The sequence below is a fragment of the Lontra canadensis genome, unplaced genomic scaffold (assembly GCF_010015895.1).
Source record: "Lontra canadensis isolate GAN:19392208 unplaced genomic scaffold, GSC_riverotter_1.0 scaffold50, whole genome shotgun sequence".
NCBI classification, from domain to species: domain Eukaryota; kingdom Metazoa; phylum Chordata; class Mammalia; order Carnivora; family Mustelidae; genus Lontra; species Lontra canadensis.
Window position 1 is genome coordinate 7803689 of NW_022631044.1, and position 22017 is coordinate 7825705.

Below are 22017 nucleotides of genomic sequence, written 5' to 3' on the forward strand. Positions count from 1 at the left end.
GCCTTAAAAGCCATGCTTGATTGTGACAGTTAAAAACAATGATGGTTCTAACATTAAGCACTTCCTACAGGCCAAGCCCTATGACCAGTGTTTAATACTCCTTATCTCACTGAATCCTCTCAACAACCTCATGAGGTACCTCTAGTATCTGCATTTAATAGATGGATAAATTTAGGTTTATGAAGATGAAGGACAAACCGGAGAACTCACCACTATCATTCCTCAGGCCCTGATGTTCTAGCTTGTCCACCCTCTTCTCTCTACCTCTCAGGGTTTTCTTATGTTTGTTTTATATGTAATATCCAGGGTTTTGGAGAAATAGAGAAAAGTATGTGTACCCCATCTTTCTAGAAGCAAAAGTACTTTAAAATATTTTTTAAATAAAAGGGTCATCATCTTTCACTCTAGCACAATTACTACTCTCATGGCTCCATAACTGCCCAGTCTTTGGTCATATATAAGAGTATTGGTATGAGATTATAACAATAGTTCACAGCATTATTTATGATGGAGCAGTTAAGAACCTGGGCTTTGGAGGCCAAGATACTTGGGCTTGAGTGTCAGCTCCACAGCTTACTAATGATGGGTTCTCTGATGAAGACCACATCGGAGCCTGACTTCGCCCCCACCCAGTAGGAATGAGGAGCCCATTCTCCCCCTTGCTGGGTTGGTGCCACAGGAGGCCTAGTGAGGAGTGAGGACTTCCACCACCACACAGTAGTAATGAAGCCACTCCACCGCACTGCACTGTCAACCGTGACCATGTGAGGAGCTGGAACTCCCACCTCCCACCATGTGAAGAGCTGGAACTCCCACCTCAGTAACAAAGGACCTCCCCCTCCCTTTTCATTGGCTGAGTGGGGGACTTGGATTTCTACCTCCACCTGAGAGTAAAGAGGTAACCTTTCTCTTTTTCACCTGTCAGAGCCATGTCAGAAAAAGCCAGCTAAAAACAGGTCTAAGTAAAGATCCATAACATAATACAAACTTGTCTAAAATTCAATTAATCATCATACCAAGAACCAGGAAGATTTCAGACTGAATGAAAAAAGGCAATCCATAGATGCCAACATTGAGATGACAGTGATGCTAGAACTATCTGACAAAGATTTCAAACAGGCATAATAAAACTTTCAGCAATTATAAACACACTTGAAACAAACTTAGCAAAGAAAGAGAAAGTCTCAGAAAAGAAATAGAGGAAATAAAAGCAGGTGAGGAAGGATGAAATGCACTGAAAAATATAAAAGGAAAGCAAAAAACTCAGTGAGTGGACTCAACAGCAGAATGGAGAAGAGAGAGCAAAGAATCCATGAACTGGAAGAAACAACAATAGAAATTACCCAGTCTGAACAACAGAGTGAAAATAGACTGGAAAAAAAAAAATGAAAAACCAGTTAATGCAATAATTCAAGGAAAGGAAATAAAAAGCAAAAGCATAGTAAAGAAATGAAAATATCCTTTTTTCAGATAACATCACTGACTATGTAGAATATCCCAGGGACTCTACACACACACATACATACACACAAACCCTCCTAGAAGTAATCAGTTCAGCAATGCCAGAGGAAACAAGATGTTAGTTAGGTGCAAACCAGCATGCAAAAACAGATGGTACTTCTACGTACTAGCAATGGACATGTGGGCCCTGAAATTAAAAATACAGTATCATTTATAATTGCTCAGAGAAAAGTGAGAGAAATGCTTACATGTAAATCTAAGATGATACGGCAGGACTTCATGGTGAAAACTACACAACACTTAAGAAGTCACAGAAGACCTAAATAAATGGAGACATACCATCTTCATTGATTAAAAGACTCAAAAGATACCAAACTGATACACAGGCTTAGTGCAATTCCTATCAAAATTCCAGAAAGGGCTTTTGTAGATATAGCAAGAGTATTCTAAGTTTTATGTCAGAAGGCAAAGGAACTAGAATAGCTAAAATATTTTTGATAAAGAAGAATTAAATAAGAAGAATCAGTCTATCTGATTTCAAGATTTGTTATGTAGCTATCGCAATCAAGACTACATGGTAATATTGGTACAGAGATAGATGCGTAGATTCATGGAACAGAACAGAGAACCCAGAAATAAACCCACACAAACATGCCCAAGTGATTTTGGACAAAGGTGCAAAAGCAGTTCAGTGATGGAAAGAGAGACTAATCAATAAATGGTGCTATAGCAATTGGACCTCCATAAGCTAAAAAAAAAATTAACCTTGACTTATGTTGCACATTTATACAAAAATTAACTTAAAATGGGTCATGGATTTAAAGTTTAAAATGTAAAACCATAGAACTTCTAGAAAGAAACATAAGAGAAAATCTTTAGGATCTTGGTCAAAGTAGAGAGTTTTTAAGCTTGTCACCAAAAGCACAATTCATAAGAGTAAAAATTAATAAATTAGACTTCATCAAAGTTAGACATTTTTATTCTGAAAAAGACCCTCATAAAAGGGTGAAAAGACAAATTACAGACAGGAAGAAAATATTTGTAAGCCACATATTTGACCGAGGACTAGCATCTAGAATATAGAAAAGACTCTTAAAACTCAAAAACAAAGGATCCTGTTAGAGAATGGGTGAAAGACATGAAGATACATTCACTGAAAAAGACATACAGATGGCAAATAAACACCTGACTATATGTTCAGCATCACCAACCATCAGGGGATGGCAAATTAAAACCACAGCAGTACACACCTATCAGAATGGCTAAAATAAAAATTAATGACCATACCACCAAATGCTGATGAAGATGTGAAGAAACTGGATCTTCCACACATCGTCGGTGGGAATGTCAAGTGGCACAGCCAATCTGGAGAACAGTGTGATGGTGTCTTAGAAAAAAAATAAAACATGCAACTACCATACAACCCAGCAAATATGCTCCTGGGCATTTATCCCAGAGAAACCAAGCCTCACGTTCACACAAGTACTTGCACGTGAGTGTATAAGGCAGCTATATTTTATGTAAATGCATCTTTAAGTCTCCTGGACTAATCTTTTTAATCCAATTTACACCTCCTATATAGAAATTCTGGAGTCACTATTGCTGCCTTTGTAGACTGAAAGAGAAAAAAATATATATAGAAAATGAAACCAGGTGCTTGATTTGAAGACTTGATACTAAGCTTTCCAGGAAAAGGAGAAATTATACACTATATAAATCCCAAGGAATTACATCACAGTTCTTGGGAATCATTGATCTGAACCTGGGCACTACTGGACATAATTCAGAATCCTGAAAAATGAAAATGTTTTCAAAGTTTAATGAATATTTATTGAGCATGTACTGTGGGTGAAGCATGAGCTTTCACATTGAAATAACATCTGTACCTGATAATTATCCACAGTGCACACAGGAGCCAATTGAAGTACAGACAGGTTTAGATTAGATTCTACTTTGTGCCAGGTACTTTGATATTCAGCTGTTAATTGATTTAATTATCCCTGTTAGTCATGGTAAAGGTTTTCTACCTCCTGGTTTCTCAAGTCTTTGGCCATGATGAGGAAGATTATAAAAGGGGTGCTCTGAAATTGGACCTCCAAATTAGAACAATGAATTTTATAGAGCAGTACACTAAAATGAGCTAAGAAAGAAGGTCCTGAAATACTAATCATTGTGCAGTTCCTTCTCCCCCCTCATCCTGGATCCCTTTTTTTCAAGGGGCCTATTACAGTCAGAATTTGATTAGAAGAAAATACTAGTATCGAGGTTACTGGTTGCTTCCAAATCAGGTCCTTGCAAAGTGAAAGACAAGGCTCTGAGGGCTTTGGGGCACAGAGTTTATGCCATAGCAAAGACAAGAAAAAGGTGAGAAAGGAAAAACCATCCCTTGCTCAGCTGCCTACACTCCAGGGAGACTACTCAGAGATCTCCTGTACTGGAGGGGGAGAAAGCTGGGGGACCCTGCCATGGGGGCTAGCTACTCTGTATCATTTGAGTATCAGGAGCAGAGCCCTGTGGCAGTTCTTCTCCTGCTATTATAGGCTGAATTGTGTCCTCCTAAACTCATAGGTGGAAGCCACTACTTCAAAATGTGACTGTATTTGGAGAAAGGGCCTTTAGAGGTGATTAAGTAGGTAGGCCCTGATCTACGCTGGTACTTCCTTATAAGAAGATAGAATCTGGACACACACAGAGATATCAGATATATATGCCCACAGAGGAAGGACCATGTGGGGACAGAGAGAGAAGGCAGCCATCTGTGAGCCAACGAGAGAGGACCCAGGAGAAACCTGGGAGACCTGCTGTTACCTTGATCTTGGGCTTCCAGCCTCTAGAACCATAAGAAAATAAATTTCTGTTGTCCAAGCCATTGAGTCTGTCATATTTTATCCTGGCAACCCCAGCCCAATGGCAAGACTAAGATACTTGGCATCTAGGGAGAGTCTCCCATAGAGTACAGAAAAGACACTACTCTGGACCCAGTAACTGTGCTGAACTCTGTCTAAACCACCCTTGACAAGCCTGCTCAACAGCAGCCCAGGGCACTGGTAAGACCCTTCAGGATGGAGGTACTGTGGCTCACGAGGGGTGGGGGTTGTGTGGAGGGGGAAGACCCAGCAGAGGAAACTGGGTCAGGCTGGACTGTGGAGAAAACCTTCCTGGCATCAGGTGCAGAAGTTCCTTGGGATGGGTAGAGCTGAACCCCTGTAGATTGTGATTAACCTGACTATGTAGCTGCCCAAGGACCTGGGAGACAAGGGTGAGGGGAAATTTGTTTCTTTCACTCGTGGGGTCGAGAATCCAAAAGTTGTTTCAGTTGACATGGTGGGAAGTGTGTCCTGTCTAACCAGACCCAGGGTGGACTAGAGGGCCAGTTATAAAGTGGCCAGTGACCAGCATGGCAGCAGCCAACCACAGTGAGACTCATGGGATTGCATTCCTGAGACATCCCAGAAAGCCTTGGATAGAGGATCCAGTGAAAGGCTGGCTTCCTGGGGTCGTTCAGGCATTCAGGTGGTGACTGTTGGGCACAAAGGGAAGAGAGGGACATCTGGGTAACAGGAGGCTCTGTTTGTGACCTTCGTTTTCTCACTTTGCCCTGAGCCTCAGCTACCGCAGCACTTTTATTCTTGGAATTTTCAGATGTGGATTTGATACTCAAACTGAAAAATAAAGGATGAGATTATAGAGGTTGGAGCAAAAGGAAGTCCATGGTTTTATGCATGGGTGACAAAGGAAGCAACAAATTCCTTCTTTTTTTTTTTTTTTCTTTAAACTTAAGTCAAAATAACAGTTGCACAGATGAGGGTGTATGTGTGTGTGTGTGAGTGTGTGAGAGAGAGAGAGAGAGAGAGAGAGAGAGAGAAAGACTGGGGCTGAAGTCTTAAACACCGTGGATATTTTTAAAACTTGAGGAGAGGCATAGGGAGGGCTTTCCTAGCACTGAAATCTTGAGGGAAAGTTCCAGCCTGGGAATGAGAATAGAGACTCCTACTTTCAGCTAAACCCCGACTTTTTTTTTTTTTTAAACCCCAACTTCTTTGCCTATAAAGTGAGGGGTTGGATTAAGTGATGGCAGAGTATTATAGTTCTAGAATTTGCTATTTTATTTAGATTCTTCTAAGTATTTACGTCAAACCCTCCCTGTCGCTAGGTTCCTCTTCCTGAAAGTTAGATGGCTGTATATGTGTGTGTGTACATGTGTGGTGTGTATAGAGTCTGGGTATAGGTATAGCATATATGGGCAGTGTGTGTGTGTGTGTGTGTGTGTGTGTGTGTATGTGTTGTGGCACATGGGCACAACATGTATTGTGTGTCTGTGTATGATGTGTGGGTTGTGTGTACAGTATGTATGGGTTTGGTGGGTCATGTACTATTTACTCTTGCTGCCCAGAACAACCCACATTGCCCCGTCTATGCTGGATTTCCAGATCCTTCAGAAATGCTCTCTCCCACACCAGCCAAGTAAGCAAGAACACATGTGAGAAGCCCTTCTCATTCCAGTGCCTCTTGAGATGCAGCTAAACAGCTGGAATTACATGCTTTGTAGAGAACCAGGGACGTGGCATGGCAATGGGAAATTCAGTCTGTATTTGGAAGCCAGATTCCTTGTCCCAAACCTAAGAGGGTGAGAGAGGGTGGAGGCTGGACTGTCTCTTGGCAGTAGCACGGGGTGTGTGTGTGTGTGTGTGTGTGTGTGTGTATGTAGGAGGTATCTTTCATAAAAACCTCTATCTTTTCCAGCATTCTCCCATTTATATGCACGTTTGCAATTCAGACTCCAATTTTGAAAACAGCTTCTTTCCTCTACATTTCTTCCTCTGGTTCTGTTGTTCCTCATTCACCTCTCTAGACCCTTTTCTCTTTTGCTCCACAGCAGGGCATCAAGCTCCTTGTGGACAGGGGCTCAGCGTTCTTATTCCACTGCCTGGAGGCCCCACCTCTCCCCGAAAGCAGGGAGGATTCGACTTTCCATGACTGTCAGGCTGTGAGGCTTCAGAGTCTTTGGTGCTTTCAGTTTCCTGGTTATGGGAGGGTTTCCTCTTGATTCTGGGGACGTACAGAGCTGCCAGGGTCCAGTTCTCCTCTGTATCTAGCCCAGTCACATGTTGCTGCTTAACAACTCACCCCAAATTCAGTGGCTTTAAACAATCATGCATTTCACTCACGAGTCTGATTTGGCCCAGACACCGCTCCCACATGGCACCTGCTCGGGCAGCTGGAAGGTGACGGGTGACTCTGCAGTTGGGGCTTGGAGTCATCGAAAACTCACTCACTCACAGGTCTGGTGTCTTTTACTGGGACTTAGCCAGGACTGTGGACTGGAACACTGACATGTGGCTTTTCTATGTGACTGGCCTTCGCAGAGCGTGGCGGCTGGGTTCCAGGAGTGAGTGTCTGAGGAGACAGGGCTGAAGTGCATACTGTTCTTATGATTTAGTCTCAAAAGACATTCAGTATCACTTCTGCCATACTCTATGGACCGAGGCAGTTACAAAGTCCTGTCCAAGTCCAAGAGGGGGTGACATAGACCTCACTACTCAACAGGAGGAGTTGTAAGCACAGCATGTGTGCCGTGTGTGCGTTCATATGTGTGCAGTGTACAAGGCACTATATGTAGTGATGTCCTGTGCCTGTAACGAGCACACCCTCTATCATGGCAGCTGTGCTTGGAAATACAGTCGGCTGCATCTCTTTCCACCTTTACTATCCCTTTCTTTGCCTCTTACAGTCCTGTTGGTTTACATTTGTGGACAGAGATGCAATTTGCAGTAAGGATTGTGTGGGTGCTAAAGCTTATACTCTTGCTTGAATTATGTGGCAGGCAGAATGACCTCAACATAAACCCTAAGGTTTCTGCTCCCTGGTACACATGCCCTGAATAATCCTCTCCCCTTGAGTGCCTGGGATGGGGGGGGGTGTGAAAATGTTGGGATTTTAATGGGATGAATAGGTTACATGAGATGACAAAGGTGAAGAGATTTTGCAGAGGTTATTAAGGTCTTGCATTAGTTACTGTGGGTTAATCTTAAGGGAGATTATTCTAGACAGGCCTGACATAACCAGGGGAGTCCTTTAAAGGAAGGTTTAGGGCTGCCCTAAAGAGAAAGATTCTCCTGCTGGCTTTGAAGAAGGAAGCCGCCATATTGAGACAAGACCATGTAGCCACAGTATGAGAGTGGCCTCTAGGAGCTGAAAGCAACCCCAAACAACAGCCAGCAAGAGAAAAGACACTTCAGTCCTATAACTGTAAGAAACTTCTGCCAACAACCTGAAGGAACATGGAAGAACTCCAGATGAGAACGTGGCCCCGCTGATTTCAGTGTTGTGAGACCCTGAGCAGAGAACCTAGCTAGTCCACACCCAGGTTCCTGACCAACAGAAATTACAAGATAATAAATGTGCACAAAAGCCAGCCAGTTTGTGGTAATGGGTTATACAGCAATGGAAAATGAACACGTGTCATAACCGTGAACTGCACTGGCAAGAAAACTTCATTGAGTGGGTAACTGGAGAAACACACGGCAGATCCAGTAGCGAGACAGTGCACATGTTTGAGACCCAGCTCAAATGTCACCTCCTTTAAGACCTTCATGGATTCCCTTCAGCCAGAAGTAATCTCTTGCATCAGAAATTCTATACCTTTGTTTGTACTTCTTTTGTGGTACTTCTCATAGTCTAGTCGTATTTACCAAGGTATGTGTTTTGTCTCTCTGACTGGATTGTAAGGCCTTCTCTGTGGAAATGGTGTCCTTTTAATTTAATTAATTTTAATTTAGCATAATTTTTGCACATTATTTGTTGAGGCTGTTTGAGAATACATTTGATGTAAAGAAAATCAAAAGATGGTCTTTGTTATTGTTTTACGGGTGTTAGTTTAAAATATTAAAACTAGGATCTCCTGGGTTGTTCAGTCAGTTAAGTCTCTGCCTTTGGCTCAAGTCATGATCCTGGGGTCCAGGAATTGAGCTCTGCATTGGGCTCTCTGCTCAGCAGGGAGTCTGCTTCTCCCTCTCCCACTACCTGCTGCTCTCCCTACTTGTGCTCTCTTTATCTCTCTCTGTCAAATAAATAAATAAAATCTTAAAAAAATATCAAAACTAGCTAAGCATCTTGGTCCTCATTTGCAATCAGTGGGAATATTTCTGTCATCTGAGCTTCTGAAATGAAGCCTATGAATGTTCATCAAATAGATTTTGGTTCCCAGACTCTGAAACTCTCTGCCAAGACAGAATCACAGATCCATCTGAGTAATATTTATTTCAATCCCATAAAGGGAGAAAAGAATTTCCTAAGCCACTGGGACAAGCTGCTAGTTAGCTATTACCTCTAGAATCAGGGCCACCATGTGCATGAAGGTAAGGATGAAATGTCTTCTTGGAGCACAGAATATAAGTCTCTTTAATTTATAGAAACAAGTAGCCTTGTCTTGGGACACCAAACACAGAGGAAGCAGAAAGGCCAAAGAACATAAAATAGTCATAAAATGCTTTAAGGATGGCAGAAAAAGCCAGAAGCTCCCAGGGAACCCCATGCAAGCCATGCTCGAGGACCCGCACACCATAGGAAACTTTTTGGCAAGCTTGATTATTCATAACAAAAAGCACTTCCATTAATAATCTTCCTGATACCTCTTATAAAAATAGAATTGTAGTGGTGTGAGGAATTCTTTTGGGGCCAACTTATTAGTCAGGTCCATGCATACGTGCTTTAGGGGAGTGCCAACTAATGACTCTGGGCCCAAAAACATCTTTCTAGGACTTCCAGATCTGGGCTTATAAAGACAGTGAGTAGAAACTACAGTTATATCGCTCCTGAGAATTTGCAGAGTTTCATGTACATTATCTCACTATGCTTGGTGATAGGCAAAAACGTTCCTCTTCTACTTTGGACTCCTAGGAGCAGGTGAATTTTGGGCACCATGATTGTTAAGGCCTCAAAAGGCATCTACTCTGTTTGGAAATTAGCAGTGTGTGTCTTGTTCTGGCTTCTCATCTCACGAGGCCCCAGACATCTGGAGCCGACAGATCAGATCACTACTAGTTAGCATCAAGGTGGTGTTAAAGGCCTGAGTCAGAAATTAATCACACTAGCTATTCTCTTCTTTACCCTGTGGTTATCCCCATGGTCAGTAATGAAACTGGATATGACAGGTCCTGATTTTACATTTCATGTGGAGGACGAGGAGGCGTGTGTGAAATCTACCAGGAATTATTTTCCAAAAATCCTGGTACAGGATCTGGGGTCTTTTTGCTGTTTAGACTCTAGACGATCTTTGGAAGTTACTGGGTATTTATCCTTACAAATGACTGGCAAGCTAAATGTGTTAGGGAAGAAGTCTGTAGTAGTGTGTGTGTGTGTGTGTGTGTGTATGTGTGTGTCTGGAAGGAGATGGGAGAGTAAGAAGCTAAGAAAAGAGCTGGTATCTGCTGTTCCCTTCCCTCACTGTATGGGGAGGGGGAGTGGCTAAGAGGAAGGGAAAAGTGTAGGGTGTGAGAAGCAAGAAGGTTGGGATAAGTAAGCTAGGCCCATCCAGCTCTGCCTTAGCTTCACTTGGAGAAATTTTTAAAAAACTCAGATTTCTAGACCAACTCTAATGAATCACAGCCTCTGAGGGGGGGGCCCAGAAACCTACATTTCAGAAAACCAGGTAATTTTGATGTACTGGTGGGCTTGCAAATCACTGGAATAACAAACAATAGAGTGTGAGCAGCACTGTAAAGAGCACTGGGCTAGAATCAGGGTCCTGTGTTTAAGTTCTACCATGAGCTTGCTGTGTGACCTTGTAAAAGTTGCTTTGCCTCTCTGGGTCTGTGTCCTCATCTGTAAAATGGGTGGTGGGCCAAATAAGTGTTAAAATTCCATCCACATTAGAACTCAGAGACTGTCTATGACACTAATGTCTGGAGCTCAGGGATTCTGTGAAGATCTCTATGTGGGCGCAGGGAGGAAAGGCAACAGGAAGGAGAGGAAGAGAGGTGAGAGACAAGTGGTGGGAGTCTCAGGCAGGTGGCCTCTTCATCAGGGTGGTTCCCGGTTTTGTGACACATATAATTTGAAGGGTCTTCCTTAAGGAAAAGAATACAAAAAAAAAAAAAAAAAAAGAAAGAAAAGAAAAAGAAAAAGAAAATGAATACAAAATTACCATAAAAAATTAAGTGTAGAGGGCACCTGGCTGGCTCAGTCAGTGGAACATGTGACTCTTGATCTCAGGGTTGTAGGTTCAACCCCTGTATTAGGTATGGAGATTACTTAAAAATAAAATCTTTCAAAAATTATGTAGAAAAGTAAATGTTGATTCAGGGTAATAAAATCACTGCTAACTATGTATTTTATGAAAAATGCCATAAATATAGAATCCAGAGAACTAACATAACACTTTTATTAATTTGTTGTTTGACACACCTTTATAATTTTTTTTCCTTTGGTCTGCATACGCTCTGACTTTCTTTTCATGTGACAATAATTTTGTATTATCACTTTCTCTGGAGAGAATAAGAAGACAATTCAGACTTAACTCTAATATATTGGAAATTTGTTTTTCTAAGCTACTGATAGTTTTGTAAAGTTTCTTTCAGCTTCACAACTCATTGGTAATATTGTGGGCTTTTTTGGGATTGCATTTAAGTCTGGGAAAACCTTAACTGTTTCTTTCATTTCAGAACTTTAAGAATTGAAAGAATTTGGGGGCACCTGGGTAGCTTAGTCAGTTACGCATCTGACTCTTGGTTTCAGCTTAGGTCATGATCTCAGGGTCATGGGATCAAGCCCCAAGTCTGGCTCTGTGCTCAGTGTGGAGATACTTTCCTCCCCTCTGTGTGTGGGCTCATGTGTACATGTCTGCTGTGTGTGGCTGTGTGTGGGCTCTCTCTCTCTCAAATAAATAAATAAGTAAAATCTTTTAAAAAATCATTAAAAAATAACTGGAAGAATTTTTCCATATACTACCTTGTACATTTTAATCCTTGTTTTTTTCCCTCCATTACCTGATGAGTTCTGGTGCTGGGTGTCACAGGTCACATTCATGGCACAGCTTACCCCTGACCTTCACATTAGGACTCTGGCTGACCTGGCAGAGTGGATGGCAAGCCATCATTGAACTACACATGGAAATGAGATGCACACATTCCCTTAAACCCACACCAAATGTACCCCTAACTTAATTCTTCTTAGCCAGATCCCCAGAATGCCTATGACCACTCCAGAGCTGCCCAACCTTGGGGGATGCATGATAGAGGAGGAGGGAGAGTAGTTTTAAACTATTCTGTTAGAAATATGTTATATTTATGTGTGCATATCATATAATATATATTATAGGTGGACCCTGTGACTTGTACATTTTATATAAACATATGCACACATATAAACACATTATGTAATATATATCCATGATACATAAATGGTATATATATCATATATATACATCATATATTATAATATATTGCATATGTGACTACATTGTATATTATGTCCTATACAATATAATATACCCATATACTATATATATGTGTACACAGACACACATACACACACACACACTGCCAATTTTATAAAAATTCATGGTCCTCTGAACCAATTGCTAGCACCTCTCAAGAGCCAAGGAGAAGTCCAAGCAGGGAGAGTACCTGGATCTAAAGTTTCATTGGCTTTATAATAGATCCACCTCTGCTCTGATGCTAGGACAGAGATCATGGTTGATTGTGAGAATCACAGGGCTGAGATTCCTCCCCTGAGGGTTCTGAGTATTTTGAAAGGCTCAGGCACATACCTCTAGGATGACGTGCTGTGACCATGGCAGTGGTCAGGGTGGGGGGTTCGTCTGTTGTCCTTCCCTTGCTTCTCAACCCCCATCTGGGAGTCAGGAAGGTCAGAGTCACAGTTGTCCAAGCAACTTGGCTGCTATTCTCCAGTTAGTTATCCTCACTGACTCTGCTCTGTATAAAGGTAAGGGTTAAATTCCAAGAGAAGTGGGGAGGAAAATTCTAAGATCAATAAGTACCTCGAAGAAGGGCTGAGAAACAGTAGCACTTCCTTGACACCCACTTGGAGAAAACAGGCAGAGCTAGATTATCAGCAGAAAATCCAGCAATAAAGCTGACTATGTCCTGTTAGGAGCAGAGCAGACAGGAGAGTCCAGCAAAGAAGTGAAAGGAAACTCTGCTTGAAATTGGGGGGTGTGGTGGGATTGGGCAATGAGGGTGCCTGTCTAGGTGATTAACTTCAAGAGGCAGGAGGTAACCAAAAACTTCCAGAATCCCCAAATATGTGAGGTATATTCCACCCAGTGGAATATGGACACAAAGACAGTAGAGAACAATAAACTCTTCTTGTGATGTAGTTATTGCACAGTTGGCCAAGTTTGCTCACACTAGCTAAGGGACACTGTGGAGTACCAAGCTTCCAGAGGGAGATAATCACAAGTGAGCCTCATCCAGAGGATATCTGCATCAGAGGCATTCTGCATCATAAGGGCTTATCAAACCCTCATCATAAAATTAATACCATGAGTCTACTTAAAAATTCTTAGTTCTGCCCAGAATTTTGCAAGTGTCCATTTTGTAACTAGGGAGGGAGCATGTGAGGCAGGGAAGTGCACCTTCGGCCAAGGCTGAGGAAATGTCTTAGAATCCAAATTCTATGAGCCTCCACTTTCTTTGCCGGAGATTCAACTAGATGTAAGACTGGTGAAGAGAAAGACAAAGGACCCTCCTTCAGAATTCCCTTTCTCCCTTGGTTTTCTTATTATTTTCTAAAATTTTCAAATCAAAGAATACAATATATATGTAGAATGTATACAGTGCATTAATCTTAGGTGTACAACTAATGAATTTTTGCATATGTATACAAAGGTGTAAGTAGATCAATATATGGGACATTTTCAGCATTCCAGAATGTAACGCTTGCTCCTTCTTAGTTAATAATCTCTCCTTTACTTTAGAGGTAACCACTATTCTGAATTCTATTCACCACTGATTAGTTTTTTTCTGTTCATGAACTTGGAATCATTCGGTATATTTTTTGCTAGTTGTCTATTGTGGTATAACAAATTACAGTAAACTGGGATGCCTGGGTGGCTCGGTTGGTTAAGTGTCTGCCTTCAGCTCAGGTCATGATCCCAGGGTCCTGAGGTCACGTCCTGCATTGAGCTCCTTGCTCAGCAAGGAGCCTGCTTCTCCCTCTGACTGCTGCTTCCCTGCTTGTGTTCTCTCTCTTTCTTTGACAAATAAATGAATAAAATCTTAAAAAAAAGAATTACAATAAACTTAGTGGTTTAAAATAACACACATTTATCATCTCATGATATCTGTGGGTCAAGAGTCAGGGCACAGCTCAGGTGGATCATCCTTTCAAGATCTTACAAGGCTGCAGTCAAGGTGTTGGCTGGGCTGTGTTCTCATCTGGTTGCCCTTGGGAAAGTTGCACTTGGGAAAGCTCTGTTTGCAAGCTCATTCAGTTTGTTGGCAGAACTCACTTCCTTGTGGTTGTATGACTGTTGGCTAAGGGCCACTCTCAGCTTTTATTATTTTTTTAAGATTTTATTCATTTATTTCTTTATTTGAGAGAGAGAGAGAGAGTGCACAAGTGGATGGAGGGGCAGAGAATGAGAGGGAGAGAGAATCTGAAGCCGACTCTAGGTTGAGATCAGAGCCTGATACAAGGCTGCATCTCACAACTGTGAGATCATGACCTGAGCGAAAACCAAGATTCAGACGCTCCACTGACTGAGCCACCCAGGCACCCCTACTCTCAGCTTTTAGAGAACAACTGTAGTTCCTTACCACATGGCCCCCTCATGGGCTCTCTCACAATAGACAGATTACTTCATGAGGATAAGGAAGAATATCTCTCTCTAGTTTACAAAGACAGAGTCTTATATAAAGTAACAAATCTATTGAAAAAAAAAGTAAAAAATCATGAGAGTGATGTCTCATTACTATGACATATACCATAACCTGATCAAGGAAGAAACACCTCATCCCCTTTGTCATGCTCTATTTGTTGGAAATAAGTCACAGTCTCCACCTGCAACCAGAAGAAGGAGCTTATATAAAGATATGACTTCCTGGGGGTCACTGTAGAGTATATCTGCCACATTTTATTTTGTGTCTGACTTCTTAGGTTCAACCTGGTATCTATGAGATTTGTCTGTGTTGATGAGTGTATTCACTGTTCATTCTTTTTCATTTTGTGTAGCATTCCTTTACCTAAATAGACCACAACTTATTTACCCATTCTACTAATGATGGATATTTGAGATGTTTCTACTTTTTGGTTATTATGAATAACTCTGTTTTAAACATTCTCGTACATGTTTCTAGATGAACATATGCATTTGCTTCTCTGGAATATATAATTAAGCATGCTTGGGTTTTTTTCCCTGTAACTTACTTCATTCAACACTTATTTACACTCAGCCCTTCTTGCTGCAATTTTAAAAGTCATGACTTGGGGCCCCTGGGTGGCTCAGTGGGTTGGGCCTCTGCCTTTGGTTCAGGTCATGATCTCAGGGTTCTGAGATCAAGTCCCGCATCAGGCTCTCTGCTCGGCGGGGAGACTGTCCCCACCCCTGCCTACTTGTGATCTCTCTCTGTCAAATAAATAAATAAAATCTTAAAAAAAAAAGTCATGACTTGGGACTGAACTGGAGGATAAAAGAGTTTGACTTTCATTGTGACAATTATGTTCACCTCCTCCCCACCTTGTCAAAGGTAGTGGTGATTGGATCCCGATTTTATGAATGCTTTCCTGATGATTCCTCTCCCTTCTAGCTTTTCTTTCAGCAACCAATAAAACATAAAACAGCAACCACCCACCTTAAACTTGAGAGACTGCCTTGCAGCTGCCAATCTGGTTTCAGTGGGATACAGGTTTCCAGTTCTCAGGAATACTATTTTCTATGCTTTCCCTGGTGCGTGGTTTCAGCATGCCCCTGCCTGAGAGTCCTGGACAGCAGAAGACCTCCACAGCAGCAGGTGGAGCTCTCCAGAGGACAGGAGCCCAAATCTGTAACCTTGGGAGGACTGTAGGAGGGCTCCTTCCCTCCCTGAAATCAGGGAGGGAAGGAGCCTTTCCCCTCACCGTGCAAAAGAAATGGAAAGATTCAGTCACATATGAAGGGAAAGGCCAGGTGATGAATACAACTTAAAAATACACAGAAAGAAAAACACTCCAGGTTTTCCTTATGGCTTAAGATTTCTTCTCCCCACTGGCCAGGAAGTGACTAGGTCTCACAAAGACTTCTTAAATACAAGTAAGCCCCATTTTCAAGATATCCAGAGCTAAAGATCAAGCAGTGAGTGATCTGAATTCAAAATGATTTGTGGAGGTATTCTACACAGCAGCTTTTGTGTGGAAGTGTCTGCTGATGGCATGACGGCACATGACTGCACAATCATCTGGCTAGAAATTTCGAGTTCCGTTCCATTAATGTTGCTTCATCTCTCACACTCACTTCAAATAATCACAGATTTTTATCAGCGCCATCTCATAATCACATGGCTAATTTATCTCTTGTTCTTTGCCTCCATGACTGTGCTCCAAAGTTCGGCCTCATAGCTTTCCGGATCTATAATCATGGTTACCACTCAGTAACATTCCCTGCGTGTGGAGAACTATGTTAGATACTTCATTGTGTCATGCATTTCGTCAAATTTTATTTATTATGTCATTTAATTTCAGAACACTCTTGAGAGGTAGGTACTTTTCTCTCCAATCCACCTCTAAAGGAGAGGGAGGCTCAGGGAGTATCTTAGACCTTGCCAGGCCATGTAGCTTATAATAGCAGAGACAAGATTTGAACCATTTGGAAATGTCAATGCCAAAGTCTGTGCAACTCTAATGGGGCGCTCTAATGGCCAGCTGGCCATGCCCTAGGCAATTAAAGGGGCGTGCTCTCTTCCACTGATGAGATGATTTAATGGTGGAGAACTGGAAGCGGATTCAACAGGAAATTGCTCCTGCTCTTCCACTATTGCCAGAAAGGCAGGTTCGAGAACAACCATTCTACAATAGTCATTTTGGCAAAAGTCTTTGAAATTTAATAAATGTGTATCCAACACTATTTTATACAACAGCTCAAGTCATTCAGTTCTTATGGGTCCATCTTCCACATAATTTACTCTGGCATGATCATTCATTCAGTTTGTGTTTACAGAGCCCCTATAATATGCAAGCACTCTTCCAGGTGCTAGAGAGAAAGCCATGGAAAGGAGACAAAGTCCCTGTCCTCATGAAGCTCACCTCCTAGTAGAGGAAATAAAACACAGTCAATAAATAGATAACCCGACAAAGGGATGGCAGTCATGTGTGAGCGCCGTGGAGGACGTGCTGCCATAGAGGAGAACAGGGTGGAGGGACATTTCACCTGAGACAGGAAGACTATAGAGGGGACAGCCATGCTACATAAGTAGGAAGGAACTTTCAAGCAAGTGCATCAGCTATCCAAGTCTCTGAGCTGGGTAAAGCCTTGGCTTGCCCCAGGAATGGAGAGAAGTTGGGTGGAACAGCAGTGCGGTGGCTGAGGCAGGGAGGGACACGAGAAGAGACTGATGAGGTAGACTGGAGCCAGATCATGCAGGGCAAGGAGTTTGGGTCTTGTTCTAGTGCAATAGGAAGGCACTCAAGAGTTGGAGACAGAGGAGGAAAATGATAAGATGTATGTTTTTTAAAATTCCCTAGGGATTCTGTGCAGAGAGAGAGAATTGGAGAGGGGCAAAGACGTAAGTGGGGAGAGCAGTCATAAGACGTCTGCATCTGCCTTTATTCTTGTAGTGGTCATGGGCTGAATTCTGCTCCCCTAAAACTCCTGTGTTGAAGTCTTAGTGCCCAGGACCTCTGGATGGGGCTGTATTTGGAGACAGGATAAATTCAGCTTAAATGAAGTCATGAGGGTGAGCCCTGACCCAATAGGACTGGTTTCCTTATAAGAAGAGATTAGGACACAGATACGCATACAGAAAAAGATGATGTGAAGACACAGGGAGAAGATGGAATCTAAGCGTCCTGTAGAAGGGCCTCTGAAGAAACCAGCCCTCCTGATGTGTTGATCTCAGACTTGCAGCCTCCAGAACTGCAAGAAAATAAATTTCTTTTTTAAAAAAGATTTTATTTATTTATTTGACAGAGAGAGTGAGCACAAGTAAGGGGAGCATCAGACAGAGGGAGCGGGGAGCCTGATGCAATACTCGATCCCAGAACCCTGGGATCATGACCTGAGCTGAAGGCAGATGGTTAAGGTGTCCCCAGAATAAATTTCTATAAAGCACTCTGTCCGTGCCACTTTGTTACAAACAGTCCTAGCAAACTCACCCACAAAGTGAGAGATGATAGGTCTTGGACTTGGCGGGGATGAAGAGATGTAGGTGGACTTGCCATACACATCTGAGGAAGAACTGACAGGTGAGTTAAATGTGAAGAGTGAGAAGGAGGGAGGAATTACGGGTAATCCCAAGATCTCTGACTTACTGAGTGGATTTTGTAAGTCACCTCAAAATTCTCTTTAATGATATGTGATATGTATATGGCTTCCAGTTCCCCACCACCTCTCTCCACCTCTTGCATGGGTGTTGGGCACTGCACTTCCAGAGTACTTTGGAGGGAGGGGAGCAAGGGCTGCCTTAGACTCTCAACTCAGCCAGTCTGGCTTGAGCTCAGCAGTCTCAGGACTGCCACCAGCACCACAGAGCCAACTATTGATGGATAGCTTGCCCAAGAGAGATGCCAACAGCTTCTGCCCAGATGCAGAGATCTGCTCCCAGGGAGGTGGAAGGGGCTGCAGGGGTGGGCATCATTTCTGCATGGTCCTCTAGTCAAATCCAAGGTGCTGGCAGCCTTTCACTGGACCCCATTTCCCCACGTCAGGGCCTGCCTCTCCAGCCTCCCTCCATGCCATCCGTCACCCCAGCGGTGGGGAAGGAGGAGGCCTCCGTAGGAGGAGTGTCACCTGCCTACCCCTCCCTCCTGTTCACTTCTGAATCCACCTCTCTATAGCCTTGCCTATTAATTTTCAAAAGCATCATTTGGAAGAAAGGGAAAAAAAACCCAATTGAGTATTAACTATGTTTTTCTCTTTACGTTTTTCTTTTTAAAAAAGATTTTACCTATTTATTAGAGAGAGAGAAGGAACAGGGAGGGGTGACAGAAGCAGACTCCCTACTGAGCAGGGAGCCCGACATGGGGCTCGATCCCTGGACTCCGGGATCATGACCTGAGCTGAAGGCAGGTGCTTAACCGACTGAGCCACCCAGGCACCCCTTTTCCTTTATATTTCTAATAAGAAAACTGGAATTCTCCTGGGTAATGTTCAAGTTTCTGACTGGCTAGGGGAGAGAGAATAGAAGAAGAAAAGCATAGCAACCGATGTATCCAGGTTTATATGGGAGAAATAAAACACATTTGTATTTAAAGTGGGTCTATATTTAGAATATTTAGATATTTTCATTGATTTTACTTTATAGGTATCTATTTGTGTTTACGAATATGTATGTGTGTAATATATAAATATATGTATGGAGGTATGTATGTGAGTGTACCTCTCAGATCTGATCAGGTCATGCCTAGCTTTAAAAACCTTCCACAGTCCCCTCTTGCGTACTATAGGATAAGGTCCAAACACTCCTTGGCACGGCCTCCATAACCTCTGGCCTCTCCACCCTCTGTCCCCAGCTCCCCTCCAATAGGCCATCTCCCCGCCCCCACACTCAGGCTCTGGCCCTGGGAACATGCATTTGCCTTGCAGTGAACCTTGCTCTTTCCTGCTCTCAGCTTTTGCACTCTGACTATAAACTCCCTCACTCTTTTCCCATCAGGTGCCTGCCTTGGAAACTTCTATTCATTCATCTCCAGTGAGCTCACTGTCCCTTGTGAGCTGAGGCCTTTGAGATCTCTGTGCCAAGCACAGGATACTCCACACCAAGTGAGATCTTGAGGGGACCCCATGGTAAAGGCATGCTCTCACTTCGGTCCCCAGAGCTCTCGGCTCAGTGACCCCTCTGAGAGAACATTTCTCAGGTGTGTGCTCTGCCTGCCTCTCCAGTTACAACCCTCAGGGCAGGACCCTGCCTTACCCCCCAAAGCACATTTTCTGTATCCTGCACAGAGCCCAGCACATGGTTCCCACCCAGTGTGTGTTTGCCGAATGAATGAAAGAGTATTTATAGGTCACAATTCATGTGACAGTTAAGCAGGAAGCAGAGAAACCAAAAGCAAAATGGTGGAGGCATTGCTCAAGAAACAGTAATCAGAAACAGTGATAATGCCGCCCCACACAGATGACTAATTCACTGAGGAAAACAGAATTTGATCTGGAGAGCTGTGGACATGACCACAGCTCTCGAGGAAGGCAGTGGTGGCATCTTTTTGGGTCTTCCCCCTCTGTCATCATGGGTGACCTGTGGGTATAATGATGTCCCAGATCCTACGACAACCAGCAGCACAAGGCCAGGAGGCCAAGGCCCCTCCCCCCAGCCCGGATGGGTGGTGGGGGAGACCCTCTGACTGCCAGCTGCTCCCCAGACATGGGCGGCGACATCTGCAGCTGCTAGGTCCAGCCCCTCCCCGAAGCTTCAGATGGCCCACCTCCTTCCACACATGTGTTGGGGAAAATCCAAAGCCACGTTTTCAATTTCCTACTCCCATTAGCTGTTACACTCCTGGCTGGGTTTCTGGCCTTCCCGGTGGCCAGATCTGGGCTTCAGGCCTGGCCCTGCATGCATCCGTAAGTTTGCAACAGGGTCAGGGGATATCATCGTTCCCTGGCACTCAGCAGCCTCCTAATGACTGTTTTTATTGTCACATTTCCAGTGACTTTCTATTCCTTCCTTTGTATTAACTTCCCAACATTAATCAGTAGGTAAGATCCACAGGGGGCACAGTGCTGTGAACAGTGGCTGGTATACACTAGATATGTTGCTGAATAGCAAATGAATGAATGAATACAAGTATGAATGAACACCTTCTGCTCAAAGACTAGTGTATTCAGACTAAATGAATGAAAGCTGTAGACACTCCTTCGGTTGTTTTTTCAGCTGGATATCTCCCGGTAATCTGTGATGGTTTAAATCTGGCCCTGATTGAAGGACTGGCTAGATGAGTTCGTTTAATTCTTCTGGCCTCAGGATTTCTGGTCATAGGGGCAGGGAGAAGGTAACGGGAGGGGCGGAGGGAAGCGGTGGCTAGAAGGCTTTTGGGAGCCTCATTGCCCAGCGAAATTTCCTCTGGCAGCTTCCCCCCACTGGCCGGGAGCCTGTGCCTGCCTGCCCCACAGAAGGAGGTTGGCTTCAGTTACACTGTGGCCTCCAAAGTCAAGAATGGTGAACGGAGGGCGCCTGCTCCATGGGGCCCGGGAGTGGGGGGGACCGGGGGGTGGAAGGGCAAGGAGCCCAGGCTCCGTGTGGCATCCGGTTTTAAACAACTCTCCTTAGAAATTGAAGAGAACCTCTCCGGAAAATGGGAGGGCTCTGGCAGGACTCCCAGGGCCGGGGAACAGCAAGTTCCTGCCAACTTGCGACGGAAGTAGGAGATTTGTGGGAAGGGAGGAGGGACGAGGGCATTGAAGGAGCCAACACAGCCCAGCGGCGTTTTTCCTGGTAAAAACCCTGCTCTGAAGTAAACATGTTTCTGAAAATCAGGAGAGTTTTTATTCTTCCAGGCTGTTGTGCGCATGGCTGGCCTACTTCCTGTGAGCGCAGTTATTCCCAGGTGTGTGTGTGTGCGTTTGAAGAAAGAATATTATAAGCTATTAATGGCCCCTGCCTGGGAATGCACTGGGATAACAGAATGCAAAAATCAGCTTTACCTCTTCATGTTTCTGAGGCAGGAACAGGCTTTCTCGGCTCTTCCTTCCAGGACAGGGCTGGGAAAGTCACTTTTTCTCTTGGGTGAAGTTTCTTTCCAGCTCAGTTCAGCCAGAGGGCCAATAATGGCCGCCTCAAGGTTTCATTTTTAGGCCAGAGAGGTTAAAGAATCTTGATGTGCAGAAAATTTGCCCTTGCTGACTATTTCAGCAAGTTGAACTCTGGGAAGGAAGGCTGGTGGGGTCGGGAGTAGGGGGTGGGGGGGGGCACCAAGGGGCCTTAATGAGGAGGGTGGGGGGAATAGTAACCATCTTCAATTGCAAAAAGATCTAAAATCCGCATGGTTGCCAAAAGACCCAAAGTGGATGAACAAACCACCAGTCTGCAATAACCCACTCTCCTTTCCAGAACCTCAACCCATAGCTGTCCTCAGGGAATCTGGGGCATCTCACAATCACTTTGATTTCAAACCTGGTTCACCTGGAAAACTGGTTGGGTAGGGGGAGACAGAGGGAGTTAATAGGTTTTTAAAAATTAATTAATTAATTATTATTTTTTAACTAAACTCCACACACAGTGTGGAGCCCAACAGGGGGCTTGAACTTAAGACCCTGAGATCAAGACCTGAGCTGAGATCAAGAGTGGATGCTTAACTGACTGAGTAACCCAGGTGCCCCTGAAATGGGTGCTTTTTAAACCCACCTTCTCCACAAGACTTTCCAAGATGATAGATCATCTGGGCTACTATAGGGACTCCCATGCC

At 43.6% G+C, this 22017-nt stretch overlaps 1 long non-coding RNA gene across 1 annotated transcript in view; it reads right to left on the reverse strand.

The window, feature by feature from the left end:
* LOC116877206 overlaps window positions 1-22017 on the reverse strand; it is a 79834-nt gene that overhangs the window by 11464 nt on the left and 46353 nt on the right. The gene's annotated exons all lie outside the window — the stretch shown is intronic.